General features: G+C 43.3%; 1 protein-coding gene across 3 annotated transcripts in view; it reads right to left on the reverse strand.

Annotated features, from left to right (window-relative positions):
- Nucleotides 1-19,192, reverse strand: part of NALF1 (NALCN channel auxiliary factor 1) — a 603,416-nt gene that overhangs the window by 9,002 nt on the left and 575,222 nt on the right. Inside the window, exon 3 of one of the 3 annotated variants that reach the window (XR_014819938.1) lies at nt 15,392-17,846. The exons of the other annotated variants lie outside the window; for them this stretch is intronic. The gene's annotated coding sequence lies outside the window, so the exon portion shown is untranslated. Of the gene's footprint in view, nt 1-15,391; nt 17,847-19,192 lie in introns of those variants that run through there. 3 annotated transcript variants of the gene reach the window in all.

A 19,192-nucleotide genomic window follows, 5' to 3' on the forward strand; every position in this document is an offset into this window, starting at 1 on the left:
GTGGTACCTCCTGGAAAGAAACACTTCAATTAGCCAATGAGAGCATCCCTAAGCTCAGGGAAAATATTTCCTAGTTTTTCTTTGGCCGTTTTTTTCTTTAGTTTTCTGTGTGTTGTGTTTTCAATTTATCACATTTCCTCTCATAATTTGTAGAGTCTTAGTCCCCACCTTGGACTTGGCCTCTGCCTTATTCAAGCTTAAGCTTAGCCTCCACTTTGCTTGTTCCAACTGGCTGATACTATACATCTATAACATAGTTGCCGTTTTTTGTTGCCCTGCAAAATGTGTATATTTTAATTTAAATTCATTGTTATGTTTGCAGGCTTCCCAGCCAAATTTCCTTTTCATTTTTCTCCCGTTGTTTTAAAGAGTCTATATGTTCTTGAATTTTATGGAGAACAGATGCTGTCTAAAATTACCTTCGTAGTAACGTTTCTCAAATATATGCTGTCATTCTGCCTCTCGAACTCCATCTTCCTTCTTTTATGGTAACGTATTATTTTATTAAGTTCCATATCTCATTTTCTCTGTGCTGAAAGTTGAGTAGACTCCTCTCCAAATAAGTCTCAAAGACCTACATCCTGCCATTGCAGAAGGTGGATTTGGACACAGGGACTTCGGAGACCCACGCAAGGGCAGGTGGGAACACTGCCAAATCCTGCTGGGGGGGGTCTCCGTAATCCAGGATGGCTTTCGGTGGTTTTTATTTTCGCTTTTTGGTTTGTCTCTATGTTGTCAGCGATTTTCTTCATAACCCAATACCACACTTTCATATGTCTATTTCTTTGGTCATTTTAGACCATACGTAACTATTCTCAGCTGAGAAAGCTGAGTAAGTTCAGGTCACTACACTTCTCTCCTATCCCTTTCATCAGCCATTGCTTTTGTTCTAAACTGTGGTTACATTTTCCTACAAGGTTTTGTTTTGTATGTTAATTTTGAAGATTGAAAATAGAAGAGAAGAATTCTTAGAGTTCACTTCATTACAGCAATATTATTCAAACTATTTTAAATATCAGGCAAAATAGATGATTGCTTTTTATACTTTATTAATTCATAAAAATCATGAAAATTTTAGATAGCTGTATATTTGATTTATCAATATCTTATATATATTTATTTTTGAGATTCCAGTTGCCTTTCATTCTTCATGTAACCAGGAAAAATCGTGTACCTTCATCGCTATGCCACCGTAATCACAGCAATCTCAGTGTTCCAATATGAACAGATTATTTCTGATGCACATGTACGATCTTACGCTTTATTTCACTCAACCGCCAACCCGGAGATCCTACTCACCCTCTCTCTTGCATTACTCTTTTGTTCTTGAGTAAAACTGCAAATAATTTCTCAGGTGGGATATGTGGAAGGTAAACTTTCAGGAGTACACATATTTAATTGAAACATTTCCCCATTTGAAAGACTGGGTGTGGATCCCAGATTCACAATCTTTTTCTTCTGATAAGTTGGAGGCATTCCTTGTGTCCCAGAGTTCGGTGCCATGGGGGAAAATTCTGACTGGATTTGTCTCCTGTTGATGATGTAACAAACTACCACAAATCGAGGGGCTGAAAACAGCACTCAAACCATTTATTCGAAGTTCTGTAGGTCGCAGTCTAGAAGGGTTGGCTGGTTCCTCTGCTTGGTGTTCACAAGGCCAAGATCAAGATGCTGGCAGGGCTGAGCTTTCTTCTGTCTCTAGGGAAGAATTCACTTCTCAGCTCCTTCAGTCTTCTGGCAGAGGTTGGTTCTCTGGGCTTGTAGGACTGAGATCCCGATTTCCTTGCATGCTGTTGGCCGGGGTTCTTCTCAGCTCCAAGAAGCTGGCACCAGCCCTTGGCTCATCTTTCTGCATCTTCAAAGCCAGCAATGGCACGTGGAGTCCCTCTCATTCTTCTAATCTCTCTGACCTCTTCTCCAGCCCCATCTTACCTGCATCTTATACTGTGTCCTTCTGGCTCTGCTTTTCAGGGCCATGTGATTAGATGGAACCCACCTAGATAATTCAGGATAATCTCCATATCTCACACAATGGCCTTAATCATATTTGCAAAGTCCCTTTTGCCATGGAGCATTCCATGACTCTAGGGGTTGGTTGAGGGCATCTTTGGGGAGGTGTCATCATACAGTCTAACACACTCCACCCTCTGGCCCCCAAAGATTCACATCCTGCCACAGGCCAAAGATCACCACCCTATCCAAGGCCCCAAGGTTCCCCCACACAGCATCAACTCAACTGCAAAAATCTCCCCTAAATCTCAACTGCTCAAACTCCTCAATTCTCAATGATCTAAATCACCTGAATTAGGTATTGATGTGACTCTGAGCATAATCCATCCTGGGATAAAATTCCTCTCCATCTGTGAAACCAGAAAGCAAGTTCTGGTGAGTTGGGTGTAGATTAACAATTACAGACTTTCTGCTTCAAAATTGGGAGCGCATGGAAGGAAAAGGGTCCCCAAATCGCCGAACTTTGAAACCAGCTGCACGAACTCCATGGAGTTCCCAGGTCTGGGAACGATCCTCTGCGGTCCTCAGCTCCACCCGCTGGGCTCACAGTTCTGTCCTTTGACGTCTCCTTCCTCCCTATAAAAAGTTGCATTCCCCCTCCTGGTGACCACAAGTCTGTACTCCATGTCCATGAGTTTGTTTCCTTTCTGTAAATAGGTTCATTTGTGCCATATATTAGATTCCAGATATAAGTGTTATCATATGCTATTTGTATTTCTCTTAGAGGAGAAGGGAGTGGGAGGGACTAGGAGTTTGGGGTTACGAGATGCAAACTACCGCGCTTGGGATGGATAAGCACTGAGATCCTGCTGTGTAGCACAGGGAACTCTATCCAGTCACTTGTGATGGAACATGATGGAGGATAATGTGAAAGAAAGAATGGATATAAATGTATAACTGGGTCACTTTGCTGTACAGCAGAAACTGACAGAACACTGTAAATCAACTATCATAAAAACTTAAAAAAGAAAAAAGTTGCATCTGTGTCCAGCTGAGTCACTTCACCAGGATGTTTCCTGCCAGTAGAATCTGGGGGGTCCAACAGCCATCCTTCATCTCATCCTGACTCCATCCCTTTCCGTCCAGGTTGGCAGTGTTTTTGCTAATATAAAATTCTCAATAATCTTGTGGGATTCCTGTCTGAATCACAAAGTTCACCCCATTAGACAAGAAGCTCCCCCATTAGACAAGACAGATCTGCCTAGACAATCCCATCTCTGTCTCTGGCTACTGCTCAAAGGGCTGAGGGGCATCTATGAGTCACTCCTTTAATCTCTTCAGAAGCCTTTGGAGTAACTTAATACTCTGACCTTCCAAACTTTTCTCAGGTATTAGAATGGTCTTACGGCTACCCTTGGAAGTGTTTTTTGTTTGTTTATTTTGTTTTCTCTAGAGTGGCTTTTTTTCTTTCTTTCTTTCCTTCCTTCCTTCTTTCTTTCTTTCTTTCCTTCCTTCCTTCCTTCTTTCCTTTCCTCCCTCCCTCTCTCTCTCTTTCTTTCTTTCCCTTTCTTTCCTTTCTTTCTTTCTCTATTTCCTTCTCTCTCTCTTTCTTTCTCTCTCTTTCTTTCTTTCTTTCTTTCTTTCTTTCTTTCTTTCTTTCTTTCTTTCTTTCTTTCTTTCTTTCTTTCAGTGGCCACACTCATGGCATATGGTATTTCCCCTGCCAGGTATTGAATCTGAGCCACAGCTGCAACCTACGCCCCAGCTGCAGCAATGCTGGATCGTTTGACCGACTGTGCCTGGCCAGGGATTGAACCTGTACCTTCGCAGAAACTCAAGCCACTTCAGTCAGACCCTTAACCCACAGTATCACAGCAGGAACTCCACGTGGTGCTTTCTTGACAACACACTTTTCATCTTTACCATCTCGGTAGACTGAGATCTTCCCAAATCTTACTGTTGAATGGTTCTTCTCTCTGTGTGTCCCTCTCCTTTTGCACTTTACTTTAAGCACCAAGAGAAAACCAGGTCACTCCTTAAACAATTGCTTGGAAATCACAACTACAGAGCCAACTTCAACACTTCACCATCTCTGCTTTCCAGATAACTGCAGAACATGACTTTGCTAAGCTTTCTGCTACTACTGGACATGTTTCCTCTTTCCACTACCACTTCCCTCATTCCTTCCTGAGCCCTCCCTGGTGGTCTCTAACACCCACAGTCCTACTAACATCCTGGTCAAGGCCATCTGGGCTTTTCCTGTTATGCTCCTCAAAGTTCTTCCAACCTGGCCCACTGCCTGGTCCTGAACCCACTTCCTCCTTTCTAGGTCTTCATCATAGCAGCACTCCACCTCTAAGTACTGAGCTCTTTATTCACTTTCAATTTACTCCTGCTGTAAAAATTGTCACAAACATCACAGTGGCCTAAAATGCCATCCACATACTATGGGTTAGAGTATGTGCTGGCTTTGACTCATCAAAGTTAAGTAGAGACATGAGTCCAAACCAACTCAGGCTCTAGCCTGTAGAACTGTGAGTAATATATGAATGCCGTTTTATTTAATTAATTTATTTTTTTAGGGCCACACCCATGGCATATGGAGGTTTCCAGGCTAGGGATCAAATTGGAGCTGCTGTAGGTGCTGGCCAATGCCACGGCAACTCTGGCTCTAAGCCATGTCTGTGACCTACACCACAGCTCGCGGCAATGCCCGATCCTTAACCCACTGAGCAAGGAGGCCAGGGTTAGAACCTGTGTCCTCTTGGATACTAGACGGATTCATTTCTGCTGAGCCACGACAGGAACTCCTGGATGCCATTTTAAGCCAGTATAGGGTCTGTGACAATTTATCAGGCTGAAATCAAGGCGTTGATTTTGATTATCCAGACTGGATAGAAGGATTCAGTTTCATGTGACGGTAGCATGGAGATCCCAGTTTTCTTGCTGGCTGCTGACTGCAGGTCTCAGCCTTTAGGGACCTCCTGCATCCCTGGCTCATGACCCCTCCCCATCTTAAAATCAACAGTGGTGGGTAAAGTCCCTCCCATGCCTTCCATTTCTGCGATGTCTCCTCTGCCTCATCTTTCTGGCTGACTTTTCTGTATTCTGTGACCATGGATAATCCAGGGTGGATAATCCAGGATAATCTTTCCGTTTTAAGGTCAATTGATTAGCGATCTTAATTCCATGTGCAAAGTCCTTTTTTGCCAAGTAAGTGTCAAATTCACAGGTATATCAGGAAAGAAGATCATGAGGCTAAAATCTAGGCGACAACGCTGATATTAAGATCCTTCTCATTCCATCGAGGGCTTGGGTCTGTTATCCTCAATGAAACCTGTTTGGAAATTTCATATATTTGTTATTTTCTAAAATTTCAAGAAGGTATGTCTACATGTGGTTTCCTTATAGTGTCTTCTGCTGGGCCCTTTCAATCTGGCCATGGTTTTCTTCCTCTCTAGAGAAATTCCTTCCTTTTCTGGAGAAATTGCTTTGATAATCAATTCCTTTCCCCACTTCCATATTCATACAATTTTTAGTTTTGTTTTGTTTGATCCATGGGAAAAGCTCATTTGGAGTGGGTGCTGGTCCTTCTATAACATTTTTCTCTCTTGTCACCTTCAATGGCCATCTCTCCAAGAGGCAGAATTCTTCTCAGGCTGAATGAATGGAGATGAAATGGACAGATGGCAGCTTGCATCTATCATCAGTAAGAAGGCTTCTTCACGTCATCTAGGGAGCTCATTCAGTATCTAGAAAGTAGACCCCTGGTTTTTGCGGGCAGACACCATTACTGAACAGGCAGGAATGAGTATAACCTGTTGGCTCAGATGTCTGCTCAGAGCCTTTAATTCATCAGGGAATTTCTGTTCAAGTTGTTCTACTTTCTCTATGTCCCCAAACAACCCAGGATCATCAAAGGGTCCTAATGGAAGAACGGTCCCCATGTCTGCTCGGAAGGCTCTCACAGTTCCAGCTCCTTGCCAGAGACCTGCATCTGTCCTTCCTCTTCTTTACATTTTTTAAAGCAATCTCTGTTTTAACAGCGTCCCACTTTCTAGGTTTTAGAGCTTCTATGAATGTATCCCATTTTATAGCTTTTACTTCAATTTCAATACAAGTTAGAGACAAGGTGGGGGGCAGCGGGGGAGAGGTAAATTCTGGCTTCAGCTTGCCACTTCAAACCAGAAGTCACACCCGTACTTAAATGCAATGGTTTATTCATTACTAGGACCTTTTTTTTTTCTTTTTCCTTTTTTTTTTTTTTTGCCATCACGCAAATCCTTAGTGTTACAAAAGATAGTCTTTGAAATTAGTATTTCACCTTTAGTACACCTTCATTTTATATTTGCTACAGGAGTGGTCTCACAGATGTATAACCTAAGATTTACGTAGAAATAACATGCAAAAAATACAAACTCAGCACTGGTATCCCAGTTGCATCCACTTTTTTTTTTTTTTAAGGTAAAAATAAAATGTGATCTGTAGAGATTTTGCTAATTTTCTGGGATTATTTTGTTATTGGGCTGGTAAAACGATACAAAATGAGAGGTCAATCTCAGAAATCTAGAAAAAAATATCCAAATCATAGAGACCATATGCAGAAAAAATGAGACGTATGAGTATTTATATATTGATAATCATTCTAGTATCTCTTTAAAGCAAGGGCACATTTGAAGTAATTAAGGTATAGTTTTCTTTTCTTTTCTTTTCTTTCTTTCTTTTTTTCTTTTTTTTTTTTGGACAGGAGTCATGGCAAATGTACCAGATTCATACGATGAATTAAGGCTGCATCACTCTTACATCTAACTATGCCATCCTTACTGTAAACACCTAGCAAGCTGCTTATCTCCAAAAGAGCAAGAGGTATGTGTTTAAAGAGGGGAAGGAACCCAGGTATCATATGCACTGATACCTGAGTTATAAGAGCATGTTTTAATGACATTCATAGAATGCACACAGATATAACCCAATAGGACAATTTAAGTACACACGTTGGAAAGGTATAGACTTCCAAGAACAGGCCAAACAAGTACTTGGCTTTGTAAAGGTCGGAGTGGAAAACTAAATACACACAAATAGAATATAGATCGCTCTGAAAAGTGAAAATCCTACCAAATGAAATGAAAATCAGCAGGCCACATTAAAATGGCAGAGAAGTTCCACAGAGAATTCACTCATTCTCTAAGCTAACTTGAGGAATAAATTAGGCATTTGAAATGTCCTGAAGCTAAGCAGAGGCTCCTCAACCCCGGGTCCTAAAGTCTTCCAGGATTTTACTAGAAGAACAGACAATTTTCTGCAGCCAGAGAGAATACAGTCTCAACAGAACTAACACCACATGCTGTTAAACATCACGTTTTACGTTGTTCTCGTCCCCTAAATGGTTTTACTAAAACCAAAATGATAGTTTTAGTTACGAAAAAATTATTCTAAGAAAACAGAACACAAGTTAACGGATGAAGTAAATATCTGCTCACCAAACAGATCATTCCATCCCCCCCCATCCCTCACGACGGCTTACAGGTGCCCTTGCCGGAGGGTCGCGCGCATCCAGGAGGAGGACGGAGGGCACCAGAGCCAGGCGGTGGGCATCGGCGCAAAGCGTCCCAGCATTGCAGGGCTCAGGGCAGGGGGCGCTGGTGGGACGGAAAGACTCGACGTTCCTCCTCCTGTTCTGCTAAGTTCCCAAGTACCAAGGACTTGTTCCCATGGAGCCGGTGAGAGTCAGGGGAGGAAGGAATCGGAACCTTGACCCTTCGTCCATCCCCGTGAACCAGCCGTTGCTGCAACATGTGGTTTTATTTTTCCACTCGGGCTGCTCTCCCGGGATTTCATGAAGTGCATTTCGAGCATTCAGAGAAACCTGTTCACTCGTGCCATGGGAGTCTCCGTTTCAGCAGGATGTGAAAAAAACTGGATCGCTCCTGGAGGTTTCCAGGACTCCATGGTGCAGGCTAGCTAGTTCTGCCCCGTGGCCCAGGAAGAAAAAAACGCCGTAGTCCTTCTGAAGCACATTACCTATTATGTTCTATTTCGACTGACTTCTGTTGTTTTTCTCCAAGAAGTGGCGGGCTGGGGCTCACATACTGTAAATCAGTGTCATGTTTTAGGAGACTGCTGACCTTTTTGTAATTTGGAAATTCTTGGTAACTAGAACTCTACCAAGGAAATATCCTTAAAAACAGGAAACGGCAGAAATAAGTCTGTGACTGCAGAATCTCAAACCACGACGTGTAACGGAGGAGACACTTTTGCTCCTGCTTTGATCCATCCTCAGGTGTATTTAGAGTAAGAACAACATTTCCTGCTTTTCTTTCTAAAAAGAAAAACAGACTTTCTGTGTAATCACAGAATACACACAAAGCCATCCCAACGTCTGTGTGTGCAGGCACACACTAATGGCTTCAAAGCATGTAAACACCTCATAAATAGATGCTCGCTTCCAAAATACGCTTTCTTTTCAATGAGTTAGGGAAAAATTATCTTCCTAATTTGATCACCAGTTTATGAAACACTGAATGTGAACAAAAATTGCTGCGATTTTCATCAAAATGTTTTTACTCAAAACAAATGCCCGAACTTAAGTTGGAAATACGCTGACTCTAACAAAGAGCAATACTCTAGAATCATTTATGGTGAAGGTAAGAAAATTCGTCTCCATATTTTAGGGTCAACATTAAACTTAAAAAAATGAATGTTAACTTGAATGATTACCTATCTTTATTTGTCAGATTTGAATTGAACTGATTTCCAATAGTAGGCTGTTCAAATGAAAATAAAGTAATACAAGGTAGCAATTTTCAAAAAGGAATTACAAAGATATTAGAAGGAGTGACATGGATGGAAGTTGGGCAGGTGCCGGGGTGATGAACTCGGGGTCCATTTGAAGAGGATATGGCTCACTGGAATGCATGCTTCCATAAAAAATAAAGTCATGTCTTTTCTCTTTTTTGTGGCCACACTCACAGCATGTGGAAGTTCCTGGGCCAGTGATTGAACCCACACCACAGCAGTGAAAATGCCAGGTCCTTAGCCCACGGAGCCATAGGGAAGCTCCAATAAAGTTGTATCTTAGGAGTTCCCATCATGGCATAGTGGAAACGAATCCGAGGTTTCGGGTTCAATCCCTGGCCTCACTCAGTGGGTTAAGGATCCGAAGTTGCCATGAGCTGTGGTGTAGGTCGCAGACATGGCTGGGATCTGGCATTGCTGTGGCTGTGGTTTAGGCCGGCAGCAACAGCACCGATTAGACCCCTAGCCTGGGAACCTCCATATGCCATGGGTGCGGACCTAAAAATACAAAAGACCAAAAAAAAAAAAAAAAAGAAAAAAGAAAAAGTCGTATCTTAGAGTCAAACATATTTTTCACTGAGTGAGGCTCTGCATGCCAGCTGACAAGGGATTGTATCACACAGCAGCATATTAATTATTTATTCCCCCAGTTACAATGCCAGGCAGAACAGCATGATTGTGATTTATTTTATTCAGTGGAACTTGGATTATTTCTCTGTTTTGTTTCCCAACTGTTCCCACTAAGGTCATTGATTTATATCAAATATTAAACACATAGGACTCTATATATAAAATTTTTTTGGACACACCTGCAGCATGAAGAAGTTCCCAGGCCGGGGATCGAACCTGTGCCACAGCAGTGACCTGAGACACAGCAGTAATGGTGTTGGATCCTTAACCCACTGAGCCACCAGGGAACTCCATGGACTCTAAAGTTTTAACCCAGTACAAAGGAATCTGACAATGACTGCTAATTAAAGAAAGAGTTTAAAAGGATAGAGCTATAATCCCTGGGAATTGTTCTTTTTGGGGGGTGGATTGGAGGGAAATAACAGAATTTAACACTAAGCTGAGACTCTTATTTGAGACATAAGATATGGTTTTAATAGTAATAAAGCACATATTCATTTGATAGGTGTGACATTTTGTGTTTTTCTGCTGATTCCATTTAAAAAGAGAGAGAAAGATGTATGGATAGTAAACCGAGACAGTATTAAGCTGAGAAAATATTAAACTGAGGAATTAAGAAAATGTGAAGATGAATACAAATGAGACATGAAGCACATTCAAGGCAATTCGGTATAAACTAATGTGCTGAGCAGATGGGCTCCCTGGGCCTCTCTACCCTGGCGTTTGATGCGTCACGTGAGTCCTACTTCACATGAGCACAACGCTCTTAACAATTCTGCTTCCTACAGGAGACGAAGATGTCAGAAAAGGAAAACGTGCGGGGAAAGAAAGAGGGAAAGGAATAAAGAAAGAAAGATTACGTATTATGCAAACATCAGACAGACAAAAATAAAAAACAACCCAATCAAAAAATGGGCAGAAGTTCCTTTCGTGGCTCAGTGGTAAGAGACCCAACCAATATCCATGAGGATGTGGGTTCGATCCCTGGCCTCGCTCAGTGGGCTAAAGGATCTCAGGTTGCCGTGAACTGCAGGTCACAGATGCAGTTCACATATGGCATTGCTATGGCTGTGGCACAGGCCAGTAGCTGCAACTCCGACTCCAACCCTAGCTTGGGAACTTTTCCATATGTCATTGCAGGTGCAACCCTAAAAAGCAAAAAAAAAAAAAAAAAAAAAAAAAAAGGCAGAAGACCTAAATAGACATGTCTCCAAAGAAGACATACAGATGGCCAGCAGGCACATGAAAAATCGCTCACTATCGCTAATTATTAGAGAAATGTAAACCAAAACTACAGTGAGGTACCACCTCACACCAGTCAGATGGCCATCATTAATAAGTCTTCAAAAACAAATGGCGGAAAAGGGACACCTCCTACACTCTTGGTGGGGATGTAAATTGGTACAACCACTATGGAAAAGAGTATAGAAGTACCTCAAAAAACTGGAATAGAATCATCATATGATCCAGCAATCCCACTTCTGGACATGTATCCAGACAAAACTATAATACAGAAAGATACACGTACCCGTATGCTCACTGCAGCACTATTCACAATAGCCAAGACATGGAAACAACCCAAATGTCCATCGACAGATAAATGGATTAGGAAGATGAGGTACATATATACCATGGAATACTACTCAGCTGTAAAAAAGAAGGAAATAATGCCATTCGCATTGGATGCAACCAGAGATTCTCATACTAAGTGAAGCAAGTAAGAAAGGGAAAAACAAGTATCATATGACATCACATGTGTGGAATCTAAAATAGGGCACAAATGAACCTGTCTACAAAACAGAAACAGACTCACAGACATGGAGAACAGACTTGCGCTTGCCAAGGGGGAGGGAGTGGGATGGACTGGGAGTTCAGGCTTGGCAGATACAAACTATACATTTAGAACGGATAAGCAATGAGGTCTGACTGTACAGCACAGGGAGTTATATCTAGTCTCTTGGGGTAGACCATGATGGAGGATAATATAAGAAAGGGGATGTGGGAGTTCTTGGCATGGCTCAGTGGAAGCAAATCTGACCGGCATCCATAAGGACACAGGTTCGATCCCTGGCCTCACTCAGTGGGTTAAGGATTCGGCATTGCGGTGAGCTGTGGTGTAGGTCGCAGATGCAGCTCAGATCCTGAGTTGCTGGGGCTGTGGTGTAGGCTGGCAGCTACAGCTCCTATTTGACCCCTAGCCTGGGAACCTCCATGTGCTGAGAGTGTGGCCCTAAAAAGACAAAAAAGGGAATATATATGTATATACATATATATATGAATGGCTGGGTCACTTTGCTGTATAGCAGAAATTGGCACAATATTGTAAATTTACAAAATAAAGTAAATTATACTTTAATAAAAAATTTTAAAAGAATTAGACATTACGAGGCAATAGAAAAGACCAATGTATAAGCATTCAAATACTAGTATTTAGTGACTTGAGACAATGCTAATGTGTGATATTTTGCTTACAACACTGAGAAATACTCATTGTGATACCCTCTGTCCACAAAGGAATGAGAAATGAGAAGTATAACACACTGCTGGCAGGAATCAATGCTGTCAAAAACTTTCTGAGCTTTCGGCAATAAATATCAAAAGCCTAAAGCTTCTGCATGCCCTCTTACCCGCCAAGTCCCACTGAGTGGGTTTAAGGAATGAGTCAGAAGCGTATAGGAAAAATATGCATGTACGTTCTTAGCATTTTTTAATAAAGCAAAAAAAAAAATGAAGAAAAAGCCCAGTAGTTAGTAAAATATTCAGGTGATTTATATCATAATTATACACTGTATTATCATGCAAACATAAAATGATACTATAGGAGCATATTTAATCATTCAAACCACTATTCATGATATAAAGGGTTGTCTTTCTCTTGGTGGGAGATGATGGATTATGTAATTATCTTCTTTTTGCTGATATACACCTACTGAAGTTTTAAAATGATTAAGCATGCATTTTCTAGTATAAATATAACCACCGATACTTCTTCACAGAAAGGATGCTGTGGGTTTTTAAAATACTTGCCCAATGCTTAGATTTTTCAAAGAGATGCATCTTTTCCTCAATCTATTGGTGGTACAGGAGCAGCAAGCCCAGCATTTAAGATGATGCTGCCCGGCTCTCGTGGGGCAGTTACCAGCAGAACTGGGCAGGGAGCGTCACGCGGGCTTCCTTGGTGTCTGTGGTGATGGGCCATCTGTGTAGTGGGCAACTGCTGTTTAGATCAGGGAACACCTGTTACCCCTGTAGGGACAGCACCCATATTTTATTTGGGGGAACAGGCCTCCTCCACCCCATGGATGTGATGCAGGTGAGGCTGGTCCAGCCCCTCCCTAGGCAGAAGGCCTGATTGACCAGGGCATTCCATCCCCCTGGCCGCAGGGATTGCTCCTGAGTGCAGACATGTGGCTTAAGCCAGTGCTGCACCCCCAGGAAGGACGTCTGCAAATCAGGCTGTGGGCACGAGAGCATCTCTTCCTGCTGCGGTTGCCACACTGAGAGCTTATAGTCCTGTGGGTGCTGGTGAAGTCAACTGTCAAGGAGAAAACCAGAGCTCCGAGATGGTCTTGGAGCTCAGGTGGAACTGGAGCCCTAACTGGGGAGTTAGATACAGGTCTCCGTGGACTCGCTCCTGGGCGTGCATGTGCAGTGGACCAGTCCACAGAGTTCTGTCTACCTCTCTCCCGACTGACCCACGTAGTCCCTGACATTTATCTCAGCACTTTCTAATATTCTGTACCTTTATTTTTTAATTTTTTAATTTTCTTTCTTTTTTTTTTTTTTTTTTTTTCTTTTTAGGGCCACACCCGCGGCATATGGAGGTTTTGAGGCTAGGGGTCGAATCAAGTTGGAGCTTCAGCTGCCTCGGCCCATGCCAGAATCACAGCAAAGCCAGATCCGAGCCACATCTGTGACCTACCCCACAGCTCACGGCAATGCCAGATCCTTAACCCACTGAGTCAAGCCAGGGATTGAACCTGCAACCTCGTGGTTCCTAGTCGGATTCGTTTCCGCTGTGCCACAAAGGGAACTCCGATTTTTTTTTAATTTTTCAATTAAAAAAATTCTTTTTTGACTGTGTCCCATGGCATGTGGAAGCTCCTGGGGCAGGGATTGAACCTAAGCCACAGCAGTGACAATGCCAGATACTTAACCACTAGGTCACCTGGGAACTCCCAGGACTTTTCAATCATACAGACCGTGAATTCCCTCTTTGCATCAGTCAGTTCTAGCAGGGTTTCTGTACTGCAGGAGTCCTCTCCGACACACACACGCTCCCTGTGGAGACACAGGTGAGGCTCTGATGCGATGGATCTCTAGGTGCTTGGTTGAATGTCTTATATATACAAGCACTCACAATTAATAGCCACTAGTAATTCTGGGAGTGGTTATACTGGTGATAGTGGCATACAGTCATGGTAGGGTGGCATGGAACTAGGAATTAAATCTTCACCATGGATAAAGTCATCCTTGTTGGGAGATAATCTGCTTAAACCTGGGGGAACATTGCTTCTCTGTATCCCCTTTGCATACCTGCACCTCTGTGATATAATGCTCTCTATACTGGCATCCCAGAGACGTCATGCAGACAGAGCGAATGGGCCCCTTCCTCTCCTATATTTTTGAATACTTTACATGCAATGCCTCTGGTCTAGTATTAACTCCATCTGTTTACTTCTGCAGATACGCTTGTGTTTCTCAGGTTTCAAACCACATCTATTCATCTTAGTTTTCACCAGCACCTCGCACAATAACTGTACATACTAGATGTGGAGAGGCAAAATGATTCCCCTGCCCCAGATGCTTGCATCCCAATCCCCAGAGCCTGGGAATACCCTGCAATGTGGCCAAAAAGAATTGAGGCTGCAGATGCAATTAAGGTTGCTAATTAACTGACCTTAAAATAGGTAGTTTATCCAAGTGAGACTAATCTAATCACAGGAGCTCTTAAAAAGGGAGAGAGGCTGAGTCGAGTGGGTGAAAGAGATGCGACGTGTGAAGAATGGGCTTCTCCATTGCTGACTTTGAACCTGGGGCAACAGAACCACAAGCCAAGGGTTGGGGGTAGCTTCTAGATGCTGGTGGACTCTCCTTGGTGGACAGCCAGCAAGGAAACAGACCTTGGTCCTGCAACAGCCAGGAATTGAATTCTGCCAGCAATCTGAATGATCAGGAACCAGATCTTCTCCTAGAGGCTCCAGAAGAAACCCTGACTTCAGCCTGGTGAGATCTGCATCCACCTTCCGACCTACAGAACTGCTAGATAATATACTTGTGTTTTTTTGAGCCACTCAGTTTGTGGCAAGTTGTTAAGGTAGCAATAGAAAACTGATGCAGTGGGTCTTGTGCACATTTTTTTTGAGTAGGTGAAAGGACAGAGCGTGATTCTTAGGAGGTGAAGAGGAAGAAGAAAGTACAATTTCATGCACATCATCCACATTTATCCTTGGACGTTGCTCTCTAGCATCGCAGGCATCTCATGATGAAAGTAGGGAGAGTTTATGACCCTCTGGAGTCAAGCTTGTAATGACAAATGGCTATTTCAGGTACCAAATAAAATTCTGGTGACAGGAAGAAAGCAGAAGAGCAGTGAACTGTGTTAGACAGCATGTCAGGTGCCTCGGCTTCTACTGGTGGCTGTAGTGAACTTGGGGAGAGGACTTACTTTCTCTATTTTTCAGGGGTTTTTTTCCCTGCTAGATTTATTGTGGAGCTAGCACGTTGGACGACTATGAGTCAGGAAAGCCCCTGTCTGTTGCTTCACTTGTGTAGACCCTTCTAGATGGTCACTGCATCCGTCAACAGGCCGGACTTCAATCCTTCTAACTGTCCAGACCCAACTGTCCACGGAGACAAGGGGAGCCCCACCCTCCAGAGCTGGACACTAGCTCCTGTCCTTTCAGCTCTCAGACGCCACACATGTACATATGGAGGCACCTTCATTATATGCTCACATTTGCTTCTTCTGTGTTACTTGATGGAGCTCCTGACTTTTTTTTAAATGCATTTCAGGTTTTTTTTTTTTTTATGCTTTTCCTCATGTCCATGCTTTTAAATTTTATCTCTTTGTGGAAAGAATAACAGAAATGAACAGGCGATAAACCACTTGTTGGAAGGATTAAGATTTGAAATTTGAAAGCTGTCTGCAAATTTCATAAAACTGTGACATAAAATTATTAGTCTGCATTTCCTTCTGACACCACAAGAGTAGGCGGGAAAGCATGAAAACAAACACATTTCCAAATGAAAGACAATGAGACAAAGTTTACTTGGCTAGATTTCCCCTCCTTTCCAATAAGATTTATTTTTCAGAGCAGTTTGAGGTTCACAGCAACGTTGAGCGGAAAGTACAGAGGCTGGCTAGATTTTCCAAAATAAACATCACTAACTGCAGTGTCCTGAGAGGAAACGTTTTCAGATTCAGGTTTAAAATCATCTAATTATTAAGCCACAGAAACGTGGACAGAGCACACACAGCAGCTTTGCAAACTGAATGTGGTTCTAAATTCTTTCAAAAGGAGATTCATGAAATGTATGAAAATGATTTGACTTCGCACTTAGAACTGATCTGTACTGGTTAATACTCTCTCTTCTCCATCATGACTCTCTCTGCATAATTCTTCGCCTCTAAATCCTCTTGGCTGAGTTCTCTCCTTGCCTTTATAATTCCTTTTTATTGCCTCCACTCCTCTAATCCGCTAGAACTTTCGAAGTAGCAAAATTTGTCTTCCTAGGAGGCTTGGGCATTAGTCTCTTCTTGAACAAACAATATCAAATGTATCTGTTTTTTTCCAGAACTGCCAGACACGGCTCTGCGCTGCCATAAAAAGCACCACAGACTGGGTGGCTCAAACTACAGGCATTTATGGACCCACCATTTTGGAGGCTGAAACACCAGGAGCAGAGTGTTGGCGGGGGGTTAGGTCGTGGCATTCCTCCTAGGTCTCTCCCCACTGGGTTCTCTGTGTGTGTGTTTGTCGGTCCAAATGTCCCCTTTTTATAAGACCACTGTTGTGGGATGAACTGACATGCTGGCGCCCCTCTCTGCAGCACCTCAAAACGGGACCATATTCAAAGACAGGGTCTCTAAAGAGGTGATTAAATAAGAGTGGGGTCCTTCGAGGGGACCCTAGTCCAATGGGATTCCTCGTAAAAAGAGGAGATGTGGACACCCCGTGCTCCCTCAAGGCCAAGGCCCCCGTGCAAAGACACAGCAAGATGGCGGTCCAAGCAGAGAGGCCTCCAACATCTGACCTTGGCCGTCTGGCCTCCAGGATGGTGGGACAGTGCGTTTCTATTGTCTACACCACCCAGCCTGTGTTCTCTTGTTAGGACAGCCTGCCAGTTAACACCCGAGAGTCAGTCCTTGACTGGGGCCCACCCTAATGACCCCTCCTCAGTTGAATACTCCACAGAGGCCCTATTGTCATATAAGGTCACATTCTGAGATACTCGGGGCTAAGGACTTCAAGTGGGAACTGGGTGACAGGGTGCAAAGGACCTGACACTCTGTTTGGGGCTCATTTAAAATGGAAATTCCATAAGTGAGGTGTCACACCCTTTGTTAGGCTTTGCTTTAAAGTCCCAGGATCCCAGGGGTCTGAACTATATTCAACTTGAGTCTTTATATCGCCTGTGAGAGGTCGATGGAAGGTGAGGGACAAATCGGCTTTTAAAGGAAACACTGATATTCTTTTGGACTCCGATGGGGGGACATTTTATTTTGTTTGTTTTGTTTTGCCACACCAGCGGCATGCAGAAGTTCCTGGGCCAGGGATCGAACCCATGCCACAGCAGTGACAATGCCGAATCCTTAACCTGCTACACTACCAGGGAACTCTGGCCATTTTATTAGAGTGCATCTACCTGTCAGCCCCCTTTCTGGAACTGTCATAATATCGCTGACAGACAGATGCAGGCAGGAGGCAGCTGGTGGCCCTGAGGGGACGACCCCCACCCTCACCCCCACCCCCGCCCCCACCCTCCTGAGTCTCCTCCCCACCTTGGACAGCCTCACAACAGGCACTACTACAGCAAAAACCATGTGTCAAACATTTTGGGGGGCATTCAAGATACAGTCATAAACAATATGCACTTTCAGATAAACGTCCCAAAGCCCAAAGGGAATGTGCAGAATATGAAAATTATTTCCAAAGAAAGTTTAAAAAATTGTTTTGAACAATGGTCGCATCATGGATTTAAAAAAATCACTAATTTGGGGGAAAATTTACGTTGAATACAAAGAGTAAAGCAATATGATGATCTGATACTTTAGAAATTACCAATAACTGGAGTTCCTGTGGTGGCTCAGTGGGTTAAGAACCCAACAGTCTCTGTGAGGATGCGGGTTTGATCCCCAGCCCCAATCAGTGTGCTAAGGGTCTGGTGTTGCTGCAAGCTGCAGCATAGGTGGGGGGTGTGGCCTGGATCTGTGTTGCTGTGGCTGTGGCGTAGGCCAGCAGCTACAGCTCCAATTTGACCCCTAGCCTGGGAACCTCCATATGCCGCAGGTGCACCCCTAAAACGACAGAAAAAAGAGAGAGAGAAATTAGCAATAACTATCTTATCTGGTGATGTCAAGTCAAACCACTGAAAAGATAAGATTTCAAAATTGAGGAAAATTGGTTCATTTTCCATTTTAAAATGCTTCAAATGTGCTTTATTTCCTCATGGGACTTCAACCTATCAAATACAAAGTAGAAGGTCATAGGTTCACAATTATTTAGGAAAAATATTTCAGAGACCTTGGGTCCTTGCCTTCAACCTTCACACTTATATTTCTGTAGGGTTGTGTGTGCGCAATCTAAAAATCTTGCTAACTAATCTTGGCTGAAAAAGCTAGCCATCTAAGCCCCAAATTTTCCAGAGAACAGTGCCAGGCAGTTCTCTTTAATCAGAAGGAATGGTCTAGGCAGAAAATGCTTGCAACATTCATTTTTAATGCTCGTTTTTAATGTAATCAGGTTATGTTTGTTGAACCATTGGAATCGGCGTTGCCCAGACCACAAGCTGCAAGTCTATCTCCTCTTTCCCTACAGAGCGACTTTCTCCAGCTGGTGGCAAAAAGGAAACACTTGCTTCCAGGCTAATTTCAGGACGAACTGACTGGCCATTTCCTGCTCCACTAGTGACACAAACACTACTAAGAGCCAGGGAATGTGGATCTACTCTGGTTTCTGCAGTAACAAGGGGGGGGGGGTCTGTTCTGTTTAATCCTATGTCAAAGCAACATCAGACTAGATGACAATCTGTAATTCAGGCTTGTTCTAAAATTGACTGAATCTATTATAATCACACGAGATAACTGCAATGTGCAAAGCAGTCTGGTGCCCAGAATGGTGGCACCGTGAGGAGAGATGCTTAACTGCAAAGTTAGGAAACACCATCATTGAAAAAGGTTTCACTTGTTCTGGGAAATCCCTCTTTGCCCAAAGTTGTCCTTCCTAAACTGAAATTCCATTGTGAAAAAATCTTTGTTTTACTGCTTTGGCTGCTACCGTGTCAGTCGTAAACACTTCCCAGCCTTAGTGGGCACGCAGGTCTCTGTGGACTCTGCAGAACGAGACGTATTTCATCCTCCTCCTCGCTGTGGTCCAGGCCCTTTCCAGCTTCCGCCTGAGCACAGACCAACCGCCTCACAGCCCAGGATGCGCTGCCCAGTCTGCTCCGGGCAACATTCAGTAGCTTGGGCTGCAGCAAAGGACAGCCATCCATCCTCGGGAGCTCAGAGAGGACCAGACACACCTGCCAGGCACAGGAAGCTTCACTGAGGTACCGCTGGAGTCCTTTCCAGGCGGCATCAAAGAGGACTGCT

The sequence above is a fragment of the Sus scrofa genome, chromosome 11, assembly GCF_054392235.1.
Source record: "Sus scrofa isolate SSC_HxYL_T2T_F1_AM1 chromosome 11, Sscrofa_HxYL_maternal_Yorkshire_Landrace_v2.0, whole genome shotgun sequence".
Classification (NCBI taxonomy): Eukaryota; Metazoa; Chordata; class Mammalia; order Artiodactyla; family Suidae; genus Sus; species Sus scrofa.